A 22879-nucleotide genomic window follows, 5' to 3' on the forward strand; every position below is an offset into this window, starting at 1 on the left:
CTTTCTCATCATGCTTCTTTCAGGAATTTCCATCCACCACATGAATGCTAGTTGTACTTGCACTTACAACTCTTGTTCTAGTAGCCCTGCATAAACCCATCTAGATATTATTCAAGAAATCAAAACATAACATTAAATCAAATAGTACCTTACGAGATGGCTCTTCACCATGACATCTTCCTGTAGGTATCAGCATCCTGCATACATGTTGACACATCTCTCAAAAAAATCCATTGTTAAGTGTCTACATATTTTTCAAACTTCCATCAGAGTCTTCATATCTTTCCGAGAGTTTTCCTAGTCAAATCTTCTTGGTCTTTTGGATGTTGATTGCCTTCATCATGGTTGCATATCTCATGATCTCTTCCTTCCTTACACATTCCATTCCCAGGAGCTTCCATTAAGAGTTCCTTAATTGTATTCAACCGCCTCATACCAATGTTTTAAAACTTTGACTCCGACTCTGACTTGGCCGAGGGTCGACTCTGACTCGGCCGGCTTGATCGTTATAAAAAATACATTAAATATTTATTTTTTGACTCGGTCGTTGTAAAAAATACATTAAATATTTATTTTTTGTAAAAACACATAATCTTAAAGATTTTCATTTATGTTTCCGAACACACATCATTAGAATATAGATAGAAGACAACATATGATCAAAGTAGGCTCATGAATATATCCATTATATCAAAATGGCACCCAGTGCACTGTCCAATACATACACGATAATGATATAGAGATCAAAACAAAAACACATAACCAAGGAGGCTATAAATGGCCTCTACAACAAAAGTCTGTGACCAGTACTACTGGCTACTGCTAGAGTTGCCAACATCATCTAGCTCAGTGTTACTTGGGAGCGGGAGTGAAAGTGGGGAGCGAGAGCGAAAACGGGAGTGGGAGCGGGAGCGACATTTTCAGAAGCTCTTGGTTTGGGAGCGAATCCCAGAGGAGTTCGACAACAAATGTCACTAACATCAAGGTACATAGAGGGATTGGTACTCTTGATTAAATACGAGTTCCATACCCTAATACATGACAAAATTCAATGGAAACATTGCAATCCTCCAATCCTAAAATCTTGCAAAACTGATAAGTCTGCTGGATTTTGAATGGAATCTAAAATTCTACTTTCTCCATATGAAATCCAATGAGGTCGGAACCACTCTCAAACATCCTGAGTCTTTTCATGGTAATGTTAAAAATTTAAGTAAAAGGATTCTCCTTAATCTTCCTTTTCATCCTTTTACTTTAAGAATTTGACATTACCATGAAATTTGAATAGCATATCAATGCTAGGAGAGGGGAATGGACCCCAAATAGCATTTAACTAATTTAGAAAACACCTTGGAGTCCCCAACACTCAGCTAACAGTTAATTTTTTTTAAAAAATATGAAAAATCACAATTTTTTTGGGGTTGTAGGCCGCATTCATTGACTCGGCCGAGTTATTGCGGAACCGGCCGGGTTGACCAAGTCATGCAATAACTCGGCCGAGTCAGTCATGACTCGGCCTCCCGTTCCTTTTTTTCTGCCAGGTCACAAAAAATCCCAACGACTCGGATCAACTCGGCTGTTTCGGATTCGATTCAGCCGTTTTTTAAAACATTGCCTCATACTTCATATGAGGATATATTATGTTGATTTCATCTGGTGTGGAACATGTCTATTGACAACCTGTACATCGAAAGAGTATTTGCTTCTTTTGATCATACTTCTACTACCTGCAACCATATGACCTGTTTACATAGTATCCAATGTGTTATACTGCAACAATTTTCCTCGGAGTGAAGAGTTTCATTCATTTGACCTGCTTTATCAATATGTCATCATATCCTAATCCCAGAATTCTGCAAGTTAGAATTATCAAGGAAACCTATTGCTCTCTTTTTAACCAGTGAGTCCAAAGAGGATTCCATTAGAAAATGTCAGCTTCTGTTTCCATATTGATTATTGAATGATGACCCTTGAACTAGATGACTACCTTTTATCAATGTTGTTTTAGTGAGGTTCCCAGGAGCCACTTCTTTCATGGCATAGTTGGTGCATAGGTGTATTGCAAACATCCTCTTATGACAAGTGCTCCTTCTTCAATGCTTCTATCATGATGCCAATCTTTGAGTGATGCATTTATCTAATATACAATGCTTCCTAACATACTATGTACAACCGACAAAAACCTCCTAAAGAGGAAGATGATCTCAATCATAGTAGAGATCTTTCACTTCTTCTTTCATCAGGTTCTTCCCTTTCTTCGACAATATGGGCTTCTTCCTTTTTCCTCTTGTCCTTATTAGATTTGGGACAATCCTTTCTGTAGTGCCCAAGTTCATTACAACCATAGCATCATATCTTATCCATGTTTCTTCCTTTCTTCTGAGGACCAAACTTACCAAATTTTCCTTTCCTCCTTGACATGGCAGCATATGCTTGATTTTCTTCATTTGACCATGTATCAATTTTTAGCTTTTAATCTAGTCTCTTCTATCTTACATAGAGACCACATATCCTGGAATGGTGTTGCTTCTTTCTCCCCATCGATGCTTGAAGTGAAGTTTCCCCAACCCTCAGGTAGAGCATTCAACACTACTGTAGTCATTTCTCTATCAGGCATTTCAATTCCTACAGTTGATCTCGTATCTTCATAAAGTATGAAGTTATTCCCTCCTCTCTAGACATTTTCAACTTGTATAGTTCTTGTCTCAGAGATATTACTTCTCCTGCAGTACTCACTGAGAATAGCTCCACCAATTTGTCATATATTTCTTTTAAAGATTCTAGTTTTGATACATAGGGAATGAGAGAGTCCTTTATGGATTCTATAAGAATCCTCTGGGCTCTTATGTCTCCCTTCATGTATTTGGCATAAGCTTGAGAGTCTTCTTTTGAAGGTTTAGTCACTGACCCTTTGATGTGATCCATAACTTCATTTTCAATCAAATTTAGATCTGTCCTTTTCTTCCATGCAAGAAAGTTTGTAGTCCCTGACAATTTGTTGCTTTCCTTGCAAAAAGTCATTTTGATAGATTCAGATGAAGACATTAAGATACTTACTTGAGTATATGCTTTCTTCTTCTATCAACTTCCTTGTTGACGATGATGTAGATGACAACAGAAGCTCCCTCTTAGATTAGCTTCTTCAAGAGATGTGAAGAGGGCTAAATCACCTTGAATCCTTGATGCTCATGGATGGCTTGATGATGACTTCAACAGAATAATAATTTGATGAAGTCTTTAATGGTGTTGAACAATGTCTTTAGCAAAATGGTGGCTTGATGATGTCTCCAATAATGTTGATTAGGCTTCAACACCAAATGTCTTTAGAATCTTTGATGGTAAAGATTACCTTCTTGATGTGTAGGTCCTTTGAATAAGGTTGTTGATCTTCTTGAGATGGCTTGAGGGTTTCTCCAATTTCTGCAAACTGCTCTTTGAATGAAGGTCTTCTTCCTTGGATCTAGGGTTTTGACCTTTTAATGTAGATCTCTTTTCTTTGAAGCTTTCCTTGAAAACTGATCTTTGACCTCCTTCCCAAAACTCGATCCCTGTGTCTTCTTGCAAAACTGCCCTTTCTTGACTTCAACACCTTAGCTCTGATACCATGTTGAGAAATTAAGGCGTTTAATTCAATTTCTCTTTCATGATAATTACTTGTGATTTCATTATTCTTCTTAGATCTTATCTTTCTTTACATTATTATGTTCTTCATCAAGTCAATTATCAAATGCACAAGAGACACAAAATTTAGGCTTTTAAGCCAGGGCCGAAACCTCGTTGAAGATGTCTCCTTTCTGTGGTAGACTTCCCTTCTTTCACGCACTGTAATCCGCACTATCATTATAGACTTAGATCCAAAACCAAGAGACCTTATTTACTGCACCATGCTTCCCTTTTCCTTCACTGAAAGATCTCTTCGTTTCGCACCAAATCTAAGACCCTTCCTCGGCTGACTTGTCTCCTTCTTATGAACCCAGAAAACCCGTTCTTTTCAGAGAAGCTATTCAAAATCTCAGACAGATTCAAACTGTTCTTCCTGTGATTTGTGCGAAGTCCACATGGGTATATATAGTGGTTTTCCACTGAGAATGAGCCGACATGACCTATGAATAGTTGTGTCTTCACTTTGAGCCGACTTGAGTTTGTGCATTCTTTGTTTTGAGGCCGTCTTCAAGGAGATAGTGACAAGGTCTTGGAGCATACAATTTTATCAATAATTTGTCCTTTACACGAGTGTAACATGACTTCATATACATGACTCTAATTATATTTATGACAAGACAAATTCCTAAAGACATCAAGAAGAAGTCTTTGACCTATAATAAAAACTCCTTGCTCATGAAACCCATGATGCAAGTATTACAAAATACATTTTATTATCTTTGTCTTCTTCATTACATAAATTCATAATTACAAGTCATTATGAAGGCCGAACCTAGTTACATTCTACAACACATTTGAGGTCGAATTTATTGCTTCTTTAATCAAGCTGATTGGAGGTGTTGACCATTGACTTTGAGGACTGGTTAGGGCACACTTTGACTGTTGTTGACCTGGACAAAAATTCCAGATTTTGATAATTGACCAGAGTTGACTTTTGAGGCTCATCATTGTTTGGATATTGGTTTGTCTATTTGGATAGTCAAAGGTTGACTTTGACTCATTGTTGAATTGGATTATTGTACTCTCTGCTAAACATTTTATGACAATCTAATAAGAAGAAGAATTTGAAAGGGTTTTCCCCCTTGTGGGGTTTTTCCCTAGTCTTTGACCAATCTTGGTGTCTCTTGTCATTACTTTTGATTGTCTCTTATTGCTCATTGTCATTTACTGTTCTATCTACAATTGCTATTGTTTATTGGAAGATTGAATTGATTTCTAATTGAAGTTAAGAATTGGGATAAAGTAATTGTAATAGCATAGAAAAATGGAAAATTAACATGGTATCAGAGCTAAGGTGAAGCAAATCCCAAAGAGACAAGAGACAAGAGCAATCATATTTGAAAGAAGTTGAAGGAGCCTGTTTGATTTGGACAAGATGACTACCTCTTTCTTCAAGGACAATGAGAAGTTGGGTGATTCATCAAACTTTGTTGCATGGAAGATCAGGTTAGAAGTTATATTGGATGATAATGATGTCTTGGAATATGTGCAAGGAAAGATTCCTGAGCCTCTGAAGAATGCTCCTACTGCCACCAAGTCCAAGTATAAGAAAGGTGAGATCAAAGCTAAGAAAATTATTATTGATGGTTTGCAAGATCATTTACTTGTTTATGTTGGTAACTTGAAGAAGTCCAAGGATATGTATGATAAGCTTGTAGGGATGTATCAAGTCAACAACTTGAACCACATCCTCTCCTTGAAGAACAAGCTCAAAGAAATGAAGATGAACAAGGGGGAATCTGTGCAATCCTACATCATGAGGGTATCTCAACTAAGAGATCAATTGCAAACTGCTGGTGAGCCCGTATCTGATAGAGAGTTGGTGATGATCACTCTTCAAGGTCTTCCTCCTATGTGGGAAACCTTCATTACTACCATAAGCAACAACAACAAACTCCCAACATTTGATGAGCTTGTTGGACAATGTACTGCTCGTGGAAGAATTTGAAAGAATGAAGAAGGAGAGCCATCTGCCTTTGTTGCTCAAGATAAGAAGAGGAAAGGAAGAGGAGGTCCATCTAATTCAAGAAAGTATGCTCCAACATCTAGGGACTCCCATAGAAGGAAACCAAGAAGTGACAAGGATATGTCAAAGATTGAGTGTTATGATTGTCGCAAGTTTGGTCATTATGCTCAAGATTGCTGAGAAAGGAGGGATGCTTCAAGGTCAAGAAACAACAACATTTATGGCTTCAACAATAGCAGGTTCAATAATAGAAGAAGAGATGATCAAAGAGGAAGAGATGATAGAAGAAGGGATGCTCCAAATGATCACATTTATAACTCTATGACTTCTTCTATATGGTGATTCGAATGGCATCTTCTGAGTAGCTCATATGTCAAGTTGCTTGCTTCTTTTGTGGCCCTCACATCTCTGTGACAAGACATCACATGTCATCTATGATGGATCTCGCATATACTTTATATATGATACACACAACAACTATGGCTCTCTTGTTCCTCTATGAATTGCAATAGTGGAAGTGACTCACACTCAACAACGTGGCTCACATTTATTAATGGTTTTCATTATACTCTATTATGGATTGCTTTTGTTTACGTAGTGGCTCATATATATGTTCAGTTATTCGCACTCTGTTTCTATGGCACATATGTGTGGTTCTGTAACTTAGTGTTTCTCTATGGCTCGCTCTATATGATGTAGGGGCAAGTATTTGACTTAAGATAGTAATTTATACTTAGTGAGACAATAATCTATATGACTTGAGATAGTAATCTATACTTCAGTGAGAGTGTGAAGAGGCATGACAATAATCTATCATGACCATGATCTTTGATATATATAGCAGTTCTCTTGTTATATGGCCATACAGAGTGTGAAAATTCCTTGAAATGCTGTAACTGGAATTTATTCTTCTAACTGATTAATTATGTAGTTTATTTAGTTACAACAAAATAACGAATAAACCACACTACAATTTCTTCACAATAAAAACGCTACGAAAATAAATTGGAAATTGAGAAAATAGAGCACACACACACAATAAAATTGACACGTTAATTTTGGACAAATGTCGTCGGAAAAACTTGTTGTGATAAAATTGGTGCAGGAGATGAGGGTTTTATTATTATTCTTCAACAAAATAATTTTTAAGTACAATCTGGATGCCAAACTGGCAATCCTCTTTAAAGGATCCATCGGCAAAATTACTTAAGGAAAAAATTTCTTTCTCCACAAGCAATCCTGCAACAAACTACTGCTCAAAAACTGGGCCCAAAATACCCCCGCACAGGCCTCTGCGTTGCCCGTAACTCACACTGCCGATAACTGCCTCTGAATCAGACGTCCCGCCCGTTGTTGTCTTTGGAAGTGGTTCTCTGGTCCTCTAGAAAATTATCTCGGCCTCCGGCAACTGAATCGACCTTTTCTCCAACAAAATTGAACTGCCTCGATGAAGCTGCCTGCATAGTCTCTGCGTAGCCTCCTGTGGAATAACTCAACCTCCTTTGGATGACTCTTTCGGCACTGGAAACCTCCACCATGTTAGTGTTAGGATATTCCGACACATAGGATATAGTTAAGTTCAACTTGGTCTAGTATAGAGTTAGGTTAGAGTTAGGTAAAGTGTGTTTCTTTACCGTTGTACATTTTGTAACTTACAATCCGACGGTCACGATATGTAGTGATCCGACGGTTCACTCTCACCTCGATATTACCGACACTTGATCCGTGGCTTGACACCCGATTGGTCCAAGAGTTCTATTTAAAGCGCATGGAGGGTCATTGTTCGGGTAATCCGTGCATGAGAGAAGCTTATGTAAATTTTCATTCTTTGATTAATAAATTATTAAATTGCCTGTAGTACCCACGTTGGGACAGGCCGTGGACTGTTTCCCTCCTTGCACTCTGAGGGTTTTAACCACGTCAAAAATACTGGTGTATTGATTTGAGATCTGGTTGTGAGCGGTGTCCTTTTGGTGTTCTTTCTGAGGAACTTACCCTGTAAATTCCTACATGGTATCAGAGCTATTTGAGGGCCGCGTCCGTTGGTGATCCAAATCTGAAGCCGGTAGAACTGCATGCGGCTGTCGTTTCCTAGATCTGCTGTTTCTCACTGCTTTCGGGCCGAGAGGACTGCTTTGTTGCGTTCGGAGCATCTGTTCCAATGAGGAACCCCTTTCGTTTCACGCGAAAAGGTTTCCGGTAGCCCTAGCTGCGTCATTTTTCAGATCGGGAGGTATACAATGTTTTTTTTGTAGTTTACTGTTATTTTCTCTCTGCTTTTTTCGGTCTCAGTTTATTTAGTCTTTTTTTTAACCGGATCTATACCTTTCATTTCTGCGTATGCTCTTTGCCCTGCGACTCTGTGCGATCTGGGCAAATCAGAAACAGAAAGGAAGGATTTTTCTCATGCGTATGCTCTTTTCCCTGCACCTTAGTGTGATCTCGGAAAATCAGAAACATTGAGAAAAATATTTAGTTTTTCGGCTAAAGCTAACTTCGAGATTTTTTTTTAAAATTTCTAGTTTTTTGGCTAAAGCTAACTTCGAGCTGCAAGGTTCGTTTTTCTTTGCATATTCGTATTGGGTTTTGTGTTTTGTGTTTCGTAGGGAAAAAGAGCTTTCTCAAGGCAAGCACGCAAACCAAGGCCCCCCCCCCCCCCTCTCTCTCTCTCTCTCAAATTTTTTGTATAGATCAATTGGTTCAAAGCTATTTTAAGAGAGTAGAGGTCTTGGGTTCAAGTCTCCATTTTGTGGGGGCGGATTTTTTTTTCATTCCCGCACATTCGCGCACTTTGCCGGCAACGTCAACAATTTTTTTTAAAAAGCCATAACTTCTTCATCCGGAAGCCTTTTTCAGAGCCGTTTTTTTTAAAACTGCCTATTTTTTCGAGATCTATCCATTGGAACACCTACTTTCAGCATCTTCAGCTTCAATTTTAAAAAAAAAAATGGAAAGTCCATGCCAAGTCATTCTTGACAGCACTAACTACTTCCAATGGGTAGCCTACATGGAAGATTTACTTAGAAGTAAAGGTCTCTTCAAAATAACCACAGACCAAGAGAAGAAACCAAAAGATGAAGACAAGGTTGCAAAATGGGAAAATAGACAAGATCAAGCACGTGGTTTGATAGGGATGTCTATTTCTCCTGATCTTAGATTCCACATTGTAGACCTTGAGACTCCTCATGAAGCATTAGAAAAACTCGCTAAAGTTTTTGGGATTAAAAATGAAATTAGAGCCCATCAACTTGAAAATGAGCTGCTTACTTTGGATCCTAATAATTTTTCTTGCATTAAAGATTTCTTGTCCAAATTCAAGACTCTTAGATATCTCTTGGAAGGTGTTAAAGTTAAGAAAGAAGATGGTAACTTATTTATTCCATCCTTACTAAGTTGGGACCAGCCTACTCTGTATTTGTTTCCACTTTCCATTCTACAAGGGAAGCTTTCATTTGTCAAGGAAAAGACTACAAGGCCCCTTCCTTTGACTCCTTTTGTGATTCCTTAATAAGAGAACAAGAAAAACTCTTACACCTTGGTCTTCTTAATCTTGGAAACTCTTCCACGAAAGCGTTAGCCGCCCAGCAACAACCAAATTCAAAGAATCCTAAGAAGTCATATCTTCAAAAGAATGGTCCTAAACCATCTCAGCCTCGAAATGAAAGATCATTTCAGCAAAATGATAAGACCAATAAAAACAAATGGAAGAAGACTGATAGACATTGTAACTTTTGTAATCGAGATGGCCACTTAGAATCTAAATGCTTTAAGAAGATGGAAGCCTTGGAAGCCGCAATGAAGAAACATAACATCCATGTGGAGCCTACTTCAACTTTTACTTCCGGAATGGCACTTTCTGCATGTCATTGTCAATCATCTCAGTCTGGTTATGCATTAAATGTATCTTCTTCTTCTTCTCATTCTCATGAGTGGCTCATTGATTCTGGAGCCTCTTGTCACATGGCCAAAAACCAAGCCATGTTTTCTTCTTTAAATGATTGTAACACCAAAAATATATATGTTGGTGATGATAGATCTCTTAATGTTGTAGGGACTGGAACTGTTCATCTAGACAATGGTCAGTTTAATGATGTATTATGTGTTCCAACCTTATCCTGCAACCTGCTATCTGTCTATCAGATAACTCATTCAGGTGAAGGTAAAATTGTTGAATTTTCACCTCATGATGTTGTAATCAAGGATCTAAAAGATCCTAACCAGATTCTAGCTACTGGTCTTGCTGATGATTCCAAAAGGTTGTATAAGTTTCACAATTTTGGGTCATCAAATCTTCCCTCAGTATTTATTGCTCATAATGATGAAGTGAGCAAACTTTGGCATGAGCGATTTGGTCACTTAAACTATCGCTCCCTTCAGCATCTATGTAAAGAAAATATGGTGACAGGTCTTCCTATGGTATCTTGCAGAGATGGTGTTTGTTCTGGATGTGTACTCGGAAAACATCATCGGGACAGTTTTGACAAATGTGCCTCTTGGCACGCCTCAGCCCCTTTACAGCTTGTGCACAGTGATTTATGTGGTCCTCTTCCTGTTGCTTCATTCTCTGGCTGCAAGTACTTCTTCACTTTCATTGATGATTTCTCCAGACGCACTTGGGTATACTTCTTAAAACTCAAGAGCGAAGTATTTAACACCTTTTTGGCCTTCAAAGCCTTTGTTGAAAAACAATCTGGACATCAAATTCTTAAGCTAAGAACTGATAATGGTGGAGAATATGTTAAAAACACATTCATCAACTTTTGCACCGAAAATGGAATTCAAATGCAACATACTGTTCCATACACTCCACAACAAAATGGTGTAGCTGAAAGGAAAAATCGCACCTTAAAGGAAATGGCTAATTGTATGCTGCAATCTAAAGGACTCAGTCTTAGTTTTTGGGCCGAAGCAATTAATTGTGCAAATTATATAATCAATCGCACTCCTACTAAGGTTCTAGAGAATATCACTCCAGAAGAAGCTTGGAGTTCCATTAAACCAGATGTAAGTCACTTTCGTGTGTTTGGAAGTGAAGCATGGGCCCATATTCCAGATGAAAAGCATAAAGCTTTAGAACCTAAGAGTGAGAAATGTACTTTTGTTGGATATTCTGAAGATGTAAAAGGTTATAGACTTATTCCATTTAAGTCCAAAAATGTTATCATTAGAAGAGATGTAAAGTTTGATGAAAATAAATCGGCCTGCGAGCCTAGTTCGGCGGATGTGCCACCTCTTTCTATCTCTTCTACTTTTGAAAACATTTCTTCTTCAGATGATGAAAGCGAGGATGATAATCCTCCCCCACCTTCTCAGGATCCTCAACTTCCACGATGGGTCCGCGCTACTCGGGATGCAGCAGGTGATCTTGCCGGTGATCCTACAGATCAGCGACGTACACATTCTCAGTTTGAAAGAGCCTCTTCTTTACTGGCTCAAGCTCCAGTAAATCATGATCCTGACACTTTTGCAGAAGCTTCAGGCCATCCACATTGGGAAGCAGCTATGAATGAAGAATATCATTCATTAATGACAAATGATACATGGGATCTTGTTCCTCTACCAAAGGGACGCAAACTTGTTAGATGTAAATGGGTTTACAGAACCAAGTATGGACCAGATGGGAAAGTTGATAAACATAAAGCTCGTCTCGTTGCTAAGGGCTTTTCTCAGGTTGAAGGCATTGACTACACTGAAACCTTCTCCCCTGTTGCCAAAATGAACTCTATCCGCCTTGTTCTTTCCCTTGCTGCCTCTTTAAAATGGGAAGTCCATCAGATGGATGTTAAATCTGCCTTCTTACATGGGGACTTGCAGGAAGAAATCTATATGGAACAACCCATTGGCTTCATACAAACAGACTCCAGCCTTGTTTGTCGACTTAAGAAATCCCTTTATGGCCTCAAGCAAGCTCCTCGGGCTTGGTATGCCAAAATGGATAGCTTTCTTTTAGAATCTGGCTTTTCTAGGTGTCATTCTGACAATACTGTCTACACCAAGAAAGTGGGCAACTCTCTCATCATCCTTGTTCTTTATGTTGATGATCTTATTGTTACTGGTAGTGATCCCAACCTTATAAACCATGTGAAGTCCAGCCTTAAAAAGAAATTTGAAATGACAGACTTAGGACACTTACACTATTTTCTCGGTCTTCAAGTCTTGCAATCCCAGGAGGGTATTTTCCTTTTCCAGTCCAAGTATGCTTGTGATATTCTTCGTCATTTTCACATGGAAGACTGTAAGCCAGCCCCTTCTCCCTTTCAGTCTGGAGTCAAACTTTCAGTCTCTTGTACTTCTCTTGAAGTTGATGCTACCTTATACCGTCAACTTGTCGGAAAACTCTTGTATTTAACCCATACTCGTCCTGATCTTTCCTTTGCTGTTGGCCTTGTTGCTCGTTTTATGCAAAACCCCCGTGAAAGTCATTGGAAAGCAGCTAAAAGAATACTTCGTTATGTTCGAGGTACAGTACAGTTTGGGATTCATTACAGTGCCAAAGCAGCTCCTCTGTTAGTTGGTTTCACTGATTCTGATTGGGCTGGTGACTCTGATGATCGGAAGTCTACTGCCGGTTATGTCTTCACTCTTGGTTCAGGACCTATTACATGGGCTCGTAAGAAACAAGCTGCCATTTCTCTTTCGTCAGCAGAAGCAGAGTATCGTGGTGCCGTGGAAGCTAGTAAGGAAGCCTTGTGGCTTCGTCAGATCCTATCAGAGTTTGGCTTTGAGCAGCAGCATCCAACCACACTTTGGTGTGATAATCAAAGTGCCATTCAGCTATGCAAAGATCCAGTCCAGCATCAGCGCAGCAAATACATTGAACTACACATGCACTTCATCAGAAAGCTCATTCATGACCATGTTCTTGAAGTGCAATATTGTCCAACAGATGATCAGGTTGCAGACATCTTCACAAAGGCTCTCACTGTAACAGCCCATTAATAAAATTTTAGACCTTAAACTTTATAAATATATATCTATATATTAAATTTTATAAAGTATGTGGTTAGACCTTATAATATGAATTTATAAATTATATTAATTAACTTTATATCATATATAATTTAAATGTTATGAAATATACTTTATATCATATATAATTTAAATGTTATGAAATATACTTTATATCATATATAATTTAAATGTTATGAAATTATATTACTTAACTTTATACCATATATAATTTAAAGGTTATAAAGTATATCACATAAAACTTTATAGCATTATAGTGAAAACGTTATAAAAAGTATCAGTTATAAAAATGTTATAACATACACAAGAAATGTTATGATCGTAAATATCAACGACCCTAAAAAGAATCTATATATGTATACCAGTTCATTAATAAAGTGGGTGGAACCAGCTAAATATTTATTACTGAGCGCCAAGGACAGTAAGAAAGATCGGAGAGCCATCAATGCGTGGGAGGCGGTGGCTGCAAGTGGGAGGGCGGCCACCGCCAGGCCAGTGAATAAATAGCGGAGGCCTGAACCTGAAGAGGGGGGGGGGAAATGGAGCAGTGAAACCAGAGGGGGAAAATGGAGCACTGAAACCTTTGGAGGAGAAATTGAGCAGTGAGAGAGATTTGCTACTGGCAGAGCTTTAGTTCGTCTGGGGTCCTGGGCACGGGGGACAGTGGGCTTTTGTGAGAAGCTTGCTGGATTGGGTAGCCAACTTCTACTCAATCAGGCTGGGCGGAATTGGTCTCCCTGGGTAATTGGAGCTCAACAGCAACAATATCGACAGCTTCACAGGATCAGCAAGCAGTTCAGGTAAGTGCAAAAATTAAGTTTTTAAGCTTCCTGTTTTCCAGTTTATGAATATTTACATGTTTTCTGTATTTCGAATGCTGGGCATTACACATGGTATCAGAGCTGCGTTCAAACCCTTCGGGACCTCACAGGCCCTACGCAGCTAGAATCTTGTATAAATCCCTAAATTTAGGGGCAGGGGCTGGTGATGAATGATTGCGGATCACAGAAGCCAGTGTAGCCCCAAATATTGGACAACCGACACCATTTCTTAAGTACTGAAAAAAAAATTAGATGGTAAGCACCCGTAACAATGTTATTTGATAAATGGATTTCTGTGGGATGTAATTGTGTACGCAATCAAATTTAGTTTGGCATCAGGAGACTTCCTCGGTCAGCGCGAAATTTAATAGAATTGTCGTAGTTACGAAGGTGGAATCGTTTGTAACTTTGCAGAGGCGGCAGATTATACCCATTTCTCTGGTGTTGGTTTGCTGGGATTTGAACCCATTTGTTTCAAACTCTGCGATAGATCCCTGTCTCGAACTGTTCGGCACGTTAATTTGATCATGTTTTCATGAATTCCGTGTCAGGTTTCCGCTGTTCATTGCGAATGCCTGCTAATTGTCGGTCCAGATGAGAACGACACTCATATAGTAAACGCCGTATTCACATTCCTGGAGGTGTTAACTTTCGTCCGATATGCGCTTTGGTCCATTTCGCGAAGAAATCCTTGGTTACGTGAACTCCTTGGAAAAATGATATTTTATCGAAGCCGCTTCAAAACCTAAATTGAGTCTATTAGCATTTTCATTCTGCTTCGACCGAATTCGGTTAATTTTAAGTGGCGAAGGTGCATGAATTGATAAAATTCGCCATCCATGGTGTAGTTCGTTTTTTTTTCAATTATGGACATTTTAGCTTTTGCCCGTCCCCGAGCCTTTCATCTAAAATTTTTTCTTAGAAAGGCTACGGGATCCGAACTCTGACTGAAGATGCCGTCCCGTGATTAATTCCAGCAAACGCAGCCAAAGGTGAATTTTGCTAGGTTCGATAGTTCCGCTGTAAATCGCAGGGAAGCCGTTGTTTTATTTCGGTACAGGCCTTTTTAAAGATATTAGGGGTCGAAACTGAAATCAACTTGATTTATTCAGCTGTGACTGTGTGACATATTCGTACTGCAGACTCCAGAGTTCTGGCAGTAGATAAAGTGACACTGGATGTAGGAGTTGCTCTCACGAATTGAAGCACAACTCACTTACAAATATTTTAAGGTACAAGAAATTATCTCAATTTTTTTTTGATTTTGGGAGAGTTTCACAAGAATCACGATTGCTTGCAACTTAGAGGGCATATCGTTGAAGGCACTGATGGCAGCTTGAATAGGCGCTTGGAATTGACGCTTGGAAAACATTTTTTTTCAGCAGTTGTCTTATTGGAACACATCTCAACCTCTAGTGCTTTGATTTTTTTTTAACCCTGAGTCCATGCGTCAGCAGATTGTTTTCTTTAATTGATAGAAGTCGACAAGAACTGTAAACTCAATTTGTTATTATGAAGGGTAATACTGGAAATAGATACTATTAGTATTACAAGTATGGATTTTGCTGAAATTGGCTCTTGCTTCTGATTGAGGAAAGAGAGAATGGATAGACTATATTGAGAAAATGTTATCTAGTATTCCTCAGGTCTTTCCCTTTTCAGAAAGGGAGGACCTTTCATTGAGCACGGAAGAGAAAATTCCTTCTCTTCTGCCACCAGTTTGGAAAATGACAGTTTCAACTTCAATTTTCATTGAATGTTTACAAGTGGGCCATAATCAAGACAAATAAATTCTAACTATTGAATCTATATCGTTAACTGAAAAGAAAAATAATTCTACTATCTACTACGCTTTCTCAAGCTTCGTGCTGCAAACAATTTCGAATTTCTTCTCCTGTGGTATGGTAGCAACATGAATTGTTTTGGGAGCGTAGGGAATTGTCCTGAGATTTTGTCTTTCTTGTTGCCTGTTCATATTTTGTGCCTCATTGTTTGAATCCATCCATTTAGCACATATCATTTCATCTTTCTTTTGTGCTGTTTCCACTCAGTGCCAAGCCATGTGCTCATTCTAGCACTATTCATCTCCAGACCGCACTGGTTTTGCAGGCTTGGTTTTGTCTCCACACTTATCATGTTGACTTATCTTATTGCCTAAATCCATCTTTTGCACCTTCATTTACTTTGTCCATCTCTCTTGGTGCTGCTCCAAGCTGTTGTGCACAAGCATGCTCTTCTATGCCCATGCTATTTCACTTTGCCTTACATCCATGCTTCATTTTGATCTTGTTTGAATTCTCCATGGTGTGTGCTGTTCACATTCGTACTTTGACTTGTCATGAATGCTTCCACATCAACAACAGTAAAAAAAAAAAAAAAAAAAAAAAAAAAGTTTGAGTAACAAAACTTGCGGTGATACGCAATAAATGATGTTATCCCAATATGACCAGATACAAAAATATAGTTGATATGATTTTGATGTATTATTTGGTTTGACATGTTAAGAAGCTTTTTTTAAAATATTACATGGTTGAGGGATTTAAAGAGTCTAAAGACTCTAAGCCAGAGGATGTTTGTGTAGCTCCTGCTGATGATCCCATTTCTAATAGTGGCGATGAGTTTGTTGAGTGATCATGTTGATCAGTGATTTGTAGTAGGTTAGTGGCCCACTAGCTTGTTGCATGGTTTTGGACTCTAGAGGCAATTTAGAGCCTCATTTGTTATGTATTTTGTTGCTGATATATATTGCACTTGGTGCCATTTTGGTATGTTCACCCTTACATGATATATAGGTGAGCAAACTTTGTATATTGCCTTTAATAGTTTGTAATCTTAAAAATGATTTTTTTTTTCCATTAAAAATTAATCATTTTTATATGTTTTAAAAAAAAACCAGTTCATTGAATCCTGTTGGATCTGCTTTCAGTTCAAAACATGGTTTGATAGGTGGCCTGTTTGAATACCAGTTTTAGTTTTTAAAACTATGGCTGGAAGATCCATACAATTGCAAGGCAAGTAAATGCAAAATCATGCAAAGTAAATGTGAGGTAATCTAAGGAAGTTCTTACTTAATCACCTTTTCATTGCTCCCTGCTCTCCTCTTGCTCTATGAAGCTCTGCTACATATTCTTCGATTCCTATCAACTCGCAGAATTAGACCTCTTGGATGTGTGAGGTCTAATAATCTTCTGTAGTTTAATGTCAGTGGATGGTTCTGAGGTAAATTTTCTGGAGTCATGCTACTTCAGTGGGTCACTGTGCAGCTGATGGATGTAGAGGATCTGAGGAATGTGTGTCACAGTCAGCATGGGATCTCAGGCTGGGCTAATGTTGTACTTATTTCTAATTTTATTCCCCTGAGTGCATTTTCTGCTTATTTCAATATTGGTCATGCACAATGGATCAGACAATGTGACATATAAATAACTCTAATAAATCTGAAGGAATTGCTTTCATCAGGGTACAGTTCTTTGGTGTTTCACTTAACAAGTTTGTTATTAAGTTTAGTGAGTCTGCGTAGAATACAATGATTAGAAATTAAAAAGCTAAATTTTTGATGGAATTCTATGAGACTAAAAGCGGAACTTCTTTGATGTGAGAATATATCTAAATTTAAGCATGTTTGCCTCATCCAAAACCTGTCGCTTTACAGATTGCCCTTGTTGATGTACCTGATCACACTGCTTTGACTGATGCATGGAAAGTTTGGATGGAGGAGCACATAAATGCTATAGGTAAGGTTCCTCCTGGAAATGAATCTGGTAACACCATATGGGTAAAGAAGAGACAGACCAAGCCTGATCTTCGTCTTACACCTGGCCGGCATGTGCAACTGACAGTGACTTTGGAACAATTGATTGACAAATTGGTAAAGGAGAATGAGATAGTAGTATTTATTAAAGGTTCAAGAACGGCCCCACAGTGTGGATTTTCTCACAAAGTTTTGACAATATTGAATGAACACGGGTTAGATTATAAATCGGTTAATATTCTAGATGAAGATTACAACCCTGGTTTGAGGGAAACATTAAAAGTCTACAGTAGTTGACCTACATTCCCTCAAGTGTTTATAAAGGGAGAGTTTGTAGGGGGTGCTGATATTCTGACCGAGATGGCAGAGAAAGGGGAGCTCCAAGAATGCCTTAAGAGTAAGAAATAGGGAGCTCAGATTTTCTTATAGAAGGGATGTAGGACAGAGGCAGATAAGTTGAGAATGATTATTATGGCTTACCTTTATTCAGCCAACATGTTTAGCAATCATTTCTATTTTTAAGGTGCTAGAATTGAGTCCCTCGCTTCATTAGTTTGTCATTACTAGCGAATGAGTTTGACTGTTGACATTTTATTTGATTGTACGGGATTTACAAAAACATGTCACACAATCCTAAATAGACTACGATTTTATGAATTTACACCTTGCATCTTTCAAAACACCTTTTGCTTTTTCTCACATATATACTGATACAGATTAGGTTTCTCTGCTGGTTTCAAACATGTAAGTAACCTTTTGATTCAGACTGTTGATATGGAAGTTGGAAATTGATTTATCATTCTGTGGAATTTCTTTATTTTAACTAATAAGAAATTCGTGCATGGAATTGCATGAGCTGATTAAATAAATGGTCGTTGGTAATAAACTCTATCATACATAGAGATACTTGAGGAAAAATGACATAGAAACATAATTTATTTACAGGTACATATTATACTTGATAAAATTAAATCAATGGTTGCATCTAGTAAAGAGTTTGACAAGTAAACTCTCAAGAGTTGGCCGGGGTAAAGTGGTTGCCAAGTGGTTGCCATCTTTTCCTTCCTTCAGGCCATGCATTTACCTGGTGCATGCCAGAAAGACTGGTTTGGCAATGAGAAACCCAGCCCAAAAATTAATCAATTGTGAGAATCATAAGGCAGTACTACCTATTTCTTAAATCTGAGGATCCTAATACTTTCTGGCTTGAGTGCATTAACTTTTAAGCTTTGTTTCCAGGACCCTTGTGAATACAAGTGTCCAATACCTCAACAGAAGAATGAAGCGAAAGCTTAATGATTGACCTCAAAGGCAAAAGAGATGGTTTGACGGTGAAAGCAGTTATAGTGTAATTTTGCACTCCTAACTTTTGATAATTGATTAATACTGTCAACTCTGATCAGGAATGGGCGTTTTGGTTTATCTTATATATTCAGTCAGCTGTTGGAGACCAATATTCACTGCTTAAAATTCCCATGAAGAATGGAGCCAAAGCACATATGATTGAGAGTCAAAGGAAGTAGCACAGATGAAATGGTTTTACATATATTGTTATAGACTTAATTGTGCATTTGGTGCTCATTTTTAAGTATCGATTCTTGTTGATTGTTGAATGATTTTGGTAACACTCTTCCCTGGATGAATTTATATTTGTAATACCTTATAGCTATTGATCTTTGAAATTTTTAGGACATATTTGTTGATATGTATCCTGTCTATAATCGTTATTGGAATGCAACCGAAACATATCCTTCTCATCTCTGGCAACTTCCCAACCTCAGGTTTTCAAGGGGATGCGTGAAACATTTTACTCTGAATACAAGAGAACAATTAATGGCTTGGTGAAACTTTTGGAGTTGTTGTCAATTTAGCCACTTTTTTTTTTTTTGTGGGAAGTTGATATAGTTTCATGGTCGCCCAAAAGGCTTGACCTGACCTCATTGTTGATGGGGTTGTAGTTTCCAAATACAGGTATCAAATGTTTACTTAATCACAGAATATATTAATGATGGATTTCCAAAGTTAAATCAGAAAATTTATGCTGTCGGGGAGCCCAAAAGAAAGACAAACTTTAACTCTAAAAGTTGTGGTATGTTACCGTTGGGTTAGAAACTAGGCTTGATGAGGTAGCTAGAAGAGAAAGTTATGATGAGAGAAATATAGAAGCTCTCATTCTAAATTATCTTATCCATGTCAGGCTGGTAGATGAAGTTATTCCACATGCATAGGATGCATATTGTTGATTTTTGGTAGCATACGATGTGCTCTAGCTCCGAAATTTTGTGGAGGGGCTAGAATACATAAGATCTCCCAGACCCATAAATCATTCAGAGAAATTCTACCCTGTTTAGGAGAATATTTTATGAAATAAACTGATACAATTATATATATGCTCTAATCCCTTAAGGGTACAAACACTAATGGAATAACCCTTTGGTGCGTGACACTTGAATAAATTGGGTTACATTTTCTTGATGACAAATATAATTCATCTTATAGTATGTCAATAGCATGGTCATAAAATATTCATAGTTACAACTTGCATGCATCTAGATGGTACTATGAAATAGGTCTTGGGTTGAATGACATTTAGCTCAGTATATATATGCATCAACCTATTCAAATGGGATGATAAGTATGACTTGTGTTATGGGCTAAAAATGATCAGTGATGAAGGTACGATCTCAAGGTTCTGTTATCTGTTTGACAGACAGATTTTTACGCACATATAAATCTGCTCTTGAGTCTTAAAGTATGCTGTCAGAAGGTTCAACTTGCAGTTTTTTTTTAGCTTCAAACTCTAGTCTAGGATTTAGGTATGAAAACAGTGTATCTAGACTTCTAGTTCTTAGGAAAGATCTGGAATATGGTGAGCTTCTGTAATTTCCAGATTTGTAAAGAAGAAATAAAATGAGTCGCCTAGGACTGCTAAGTACATCAGTGTTGAATGTGAATAAAAGGATTTCGTTACTTTAGAATTATAAATGTGTATGAATCCTCTATAAACCCTATTTCAGTCAAAAAGCGTTTTGCATCAACCATTAAAGTATCGAAATCATAAACCAGAAACATTTCGAATGATTATAGATGAACGTGATACATGGATACCAAAACGATATATGTAGTTCATTTTATTAAATTATAGTTGTCGAAGGAAAGTTAAGACAGTTAAAGGATTTTACTTCTAATAGAAATTAAGATATTATAAATCGGTTTTGTTATTTTTACATGTCAATATGATCAATGGCATAGAAATCCGGAAGTGAATACATTTTAGATGGAAGTCAAAAGACATGCATAGAAAAAGGTAAAAATATGTTATACTGTAGTATCATATGTGAATAAAACATGACTTATTTTGAATATGCTGATGCACGTTTTACGAATGCATGAGTGAGTGTATGATTGCAGATTCAAGTATCCAATTACCGGGATGACCACGTGATGACAGAACCTCAGATCAGTTAAAGCTCAAAGTGATTCTATGATAGGGTAGTAGCCCTAATTTTACTGGAGGGGTGGAGGTGTTACCCACCGTTTATCCTCCGAACCCTGGAGTCATGGGAGGACTGTGCGAGTCACGCTCCCCTAGACGTGTGATGATGACTGCCGGATGCCTACTGGGAATCAGGTCGGTATAGCCGACGCTGTTACCTTCGTGTTATGAATGGTTAGGTCAGTAAGATTGACGCCATGGCATACTCTAGTAGAGGACGGATAGGATGGGAGCAGAAGAGATTAGGGAGGATAGGATGAGTTTGAATAGCTTGGGGACCTGGATAGAAAAGGTCATGTCCATTAAATCCTTGAACCTAAAAGCTCTAACTTCGGGACGAAGTTTTCAGAAGGGGGAATGTATGTAACAGCCCATTAATAAAATTTTAGACCTTAAACTTTATAAATATATATCTATGTATTAAATTTTATAAAGTATGTGGTTAGACCTTATAATATGAATTTATAAATTATATTAATTAACTTTATATCATATATAATTTAAATGTTATGAAATATACTTTATATCATATATAATTTAAATGTTATGAAATTATATTACTTAACTTTATACCATATATAATTTAAAGGTTATAAAGTATATCACATAAAACTTTATAGCATTATAGTGAAAACGTTATAAAAAGTATCAGTTATAAAAATGTTATAACATACACAAGAAATGTTATGATCGTAAATATCAACGACCCTAAAAAGAATCTATATATGTATACCAGTTCATTAATAAAATGGGTGGAACCTGCTAAATATTTATTACTGAGTGCCAAGGATAGTAAGAAGGATCGGAGAGCCATCAATGCGTGGGAGGCGGTGGCTGTAAGTGGGAGGGCGGCCACCGCCAGGCCAGTGAATAAATAATGGAGGCCTGAACCTGAAGAGGGGGGGGGGGGAATGGAGCAGTGAAACCAGAGGGGGAAAATGGAGCACTGAAACCAGAGGAGGAGAAATTGAGCAGTGAGAGAGATTTGCTACTGGCAGAGCTTTAGTTCGTCTGAGGTCCTGGGCACGGGGGACAGTGGGCTTCTGTGAGAAGCTTGCTGGATTGGGTAGCCAGCTTCTACTCAATCAGGCTGGGCGGAATTGGTCTCCCTGGGTAATTGGAGCTCAACAGCAACAGTATCGACAGCTTCACAGGATCAGCAAGCAGTTCAGGTAAGTGCAAAAATTAAGTTTTTAAGCTTCCTGTTTTCCAGTTTATGAATATTTACATGTTTTCTGTATTTCGAATGCTGGGCATTACACTCACAGAGGCGAAGTTCACTAAACTTCGATATATGCTTGGAGTTCAGGAAGTTGTCACTAAGGGGGGATAGGCTCTAGTGCCTCCTTCCTTCTCCTATTGTGTCATATTTGTAAATCCTTCAATCCTATCCCAAGTTGTTCTTAAGGAGGGATGTTAGGATATTCCGACACATAGGATATAGTTAAGTTCAACTTGGTCTAGTATAGAGTTAGGTTAGAGTTAGGTAAAGTGTGTTTCTTTACCGTTGTACATTTTGTAACTTACAATCCGACGGTCACGATATGTAGTGATCCGACGGTTCACTCTCACCTTGGTATTACCGACACTTGATCCGTGGCTTGACACCCAATTGGTCCATGAGTTCTATTTAAAGCAGTGTTGCACACATCGCGATCGGGATTTAATCGGCGTCGGGAAAAAAGCGGAAAAAATCGTTAAAATCGGGAAAAAATCGGAAAAAAAGCGGGAAAAAATCGTTTGGCACAAAAATATTCATTTTTTTTCAATTTTTTTCAATTTTTTTAATATCTAAACCATCTACAACATAAAATAAATACATTGACACATAAATATGATAAAAAAACTAATATATAAGATGTTTAATATCATTTCTAGCGCTAAAATCACACATAACATTGAATCATGTCCTGAATAGTAAGTCCTGAGTCCCAAGTCCAACTCAGCCTCAAAATATCAACAAAAAATATGATAATGTATCTCATCATGTCATAATGTCATATACAATAAAATGAAAGTCTAATCCTATTGATTTCCTCTGCCCCTCTTGCGAGAAAATTGCACAACTTTCTCTTTCCCTCTAGATGTAGAAGCTGGTGCCTGTGGTGGTGGAAATGGCAGTGGAGTCTGACGTGCTCTAGAAGCTGAAGAACTAGTAGTAGCAGCTACAGGAGGCTGAGGTGGACGGAGACCACGTCCTCTACTGGTGGTAG

The 22879-nt window shown here is 37.9% G+C and overlaps 1 protein-coding gene and 1 pseudogene across 2 annotated transcripts in view; both read left to right on the top strand.

Annotated features, from left to right (window-relative positions):
- Positions 1–22879, top strand: part of LOC149172212 (zinc ion binding/nucleic acid binding/hydrolase) — a 252682-nt gene that overhangs the window by 54914 nt on the left and 174889 nt on the right. The gene's annotated exons all lie outside the window — the stretch shown is intronic.
- Positions 5039–17852, top strand: LOC149172213 (monothiol glutaredoxin-S12, chloroplastic pseudogene; annotated as a pseudogene).

Source organism: Pinus tabuliformis, chromosome 4_2 (genome assembly GCF_031772625.1).
Source record: "Pinus tabuliformis cultivar Carrire ecotype Pingquan chromosome 4_2, CPIR1, whole genome shotgun sequence".
Classification (NCBI taxonomy): domain Eukaryota; kingdom Viridiplantae; phylum Streptophyta; class Pinopsida; order Pinales; family Pinaceae; genus Pinus; species Pinus tabuliformis.